The sequence below is a fragment of the Arachis ipaensis genome, chromosome B08 (genome assembly GCF_000816755.2).
Source record: "Arachis ipaensis cultivar K30076 chromosome B08, Araip1.1, whole genome shotgun sequence".
In the NCBI taxonomy this organism is placed as follows: Eukaryota; Viridiplantae; Streptophyta; class Magnoliopsida; order Fabales; family Fabaceae; genus Arachis; species Arachis ipaensis.
The window spans coordinates 36,265,185-36,267,544 of NC_029792.2; positions in this window are offsets into that span (position 1 = coordinate 36,265,185).

Consider the following 2,360-nt stretch of genomic DNA (forward strand, 5'->3'; position numbering starts at 1 on the left):
AGAGAACTCTGAACAAAATACCTCTAATTTAGCAAACTTAGTCTCTAATCTGTCCAAGGCCACTGTAAGTTTCATGAATGAAACAAGGTCTTCCATTAGAAATTTGGAAGCACAAGTGGGCCAGCTGAGTAAAAGGATCACTGAAATCCCTCCTAGTACTCTCCCAAGCAATACAGAAGAAAATCCAAAAGAAGAGTGCAAGGCCATTGACATAACCACCATGGCCGAACCTGTAAGGGAAGGAGAGGACGTGAATCCCAAGGAGGAAGACCTCTTGGGACGTCCAGTGATCAATAAGGAGTTTCCCTCTGAGGAACCAAAGGAATCTGAGACTCATCTAGAGACCATAGAGATTCCATTGAACCTCTTTATGCCATTCATGAGCTCTGATGAGTATTCCTTTTCTGAAGAGAATGAGGATGTTACTGAAGAGTAAACTGCCAAGTTCCTTGGTACAATCATGAAGTTGAATGCCAAATTATTTGGTATTGAAACTTGGGAAGATGAACCTCCCTTGTTCACCAATGAACTAAGTGATCTAGACCAACTGACATTGCCTCAGAAGAAACAGGATCCTGAAAAGTTCTTAATACCTTGTACCATAGGCACCATGATCTTTAAGGCTCTGTGTGACCTTGGTTCAGGAATAAACCTTATGCCCCTTTCTGTAATAGAGAAACTGAGAATCTTTGGGGTACAAGCCACTAAAATCTCATTAGAGATGGCAGACAATTCAAGAAAACAGGCTTATGGACAAGTAGAGGACGTGTTAGTAAAGGTTGAAGGCCTTTACATCCCTGCTGATTTCATAGTCCTAGATACTGGGAAGGATGAGGATGAAGCCATCATCCTAGGAAGACCTTTCCTAGCCACAGCAAGAGCTGTGATTGATGTGGACAGAGGAGAAGTGATCCTTCAAATAAATGAGGACAACCTTGTGTTTACAACTCAAGGATCTCTCTCTGCATCCATGGAGAGGAAGCATAAAAAGATTCTCTCAAAGCAGAGTCAAACAAAGCCCCCACAGTCAAACTCTAAGTTTGGTGTTGGGAGGCCACAACCAAACTCTAAGTTTGGTGTCAAACCCCTATATCCAAACTCTAAGTTTGGTGTTGGGAGGTCTCAACAAAGCTCTGCAAGTCTGTGAGGCTCCATGAGAGCCCACTGTCAAGCTATTGACATAAAAGAAGCACTTGTTGGGAGGCAACCCAATGTTTATTTATCCAATTTTCATTGTTTTTCATGTTTTATTAGGTTCATGATCATGTAGAGTCACAAAATAAACATAAAAATTGAAAACGGAATCAAAAACAACAGAAGAAAAATCACACCCTGGAGGAAGACCTTACTGGCATTTAAACGCCAGTAAGAAGCATGTTTTGGGCGTTCAACGCCATAACAGAGCATGGTTCTGGCGCTGAACGCCAGAAATGGGCAGCATCTGGGCATTTGAACGCCAGAAATGCACCCTGGAGAAGAGCTGGCGCTGAACGCCCAGAACAAGCACCAATCTGGCGCTGAACGCCCAGAGTTGTGTGCAAGGGCATTTTGCATGCCTAATTTGGTGCAACGTTGTAAATCCTTGAACACCTCAGGATCTGTAGACCCCACAGGATCACCTCAGGATCTGTGGACCCCACAGGATCCCCACCTACCTCCACTCACTTCTTCTCACCCCTCTTTCACACAATCCCATAAACATTCTTCCCCAAAACCCTTCACCAATCACCTCAATCTCTCTTCCCATCACCTCTTCACCACTCACATCCATCCACTCTTCCCTATAAACCTACCTCATAAACCCCACCTACCTTCAAAATTCAAAATCAATTTCCCACCCAAACACACCCTATATGGCCGAAACCTTACCCCCCTCCCTTCCCTATATAAAGCCCTCCATTCTTCCTCATTTTCATACAACACAACCCTCTCTTCCTCTCCTTGGCTGAAACACACCTCCCCCCTCCTCTCCATATTTTCTTCTTCTTCTTCATCTATTCTTTCTTCTCTTGCTCGAGGGCGAGCAAAATTTTAAGTTTGGTGTGGTAAAAGCATAAGCTTTTTGTTTTTCCATTACCATTGATGGCACCTAAAACCGGAGAATCCTCTAGAAAAGGGAAAGGGAAGACAAAAGCTTCCACCTCTGAGTCATGGGAGATGGAAAGGTTCATCTCCAAAGCTCATCAAGACCACTTCTATGATGTTGTGGCCAAGAAGAAGGTGATCCCCGAGGTCCCTTTTAAACTCAAGAAAAATGAGTATCCGGAGATCCGACATGAAATCCAAAGAAGAGGTTGGGAAGTTCTAACAAACCCCATCCAACAAGTCGGCATCCTAATGGTTCAAGAGTTCTATGCTAA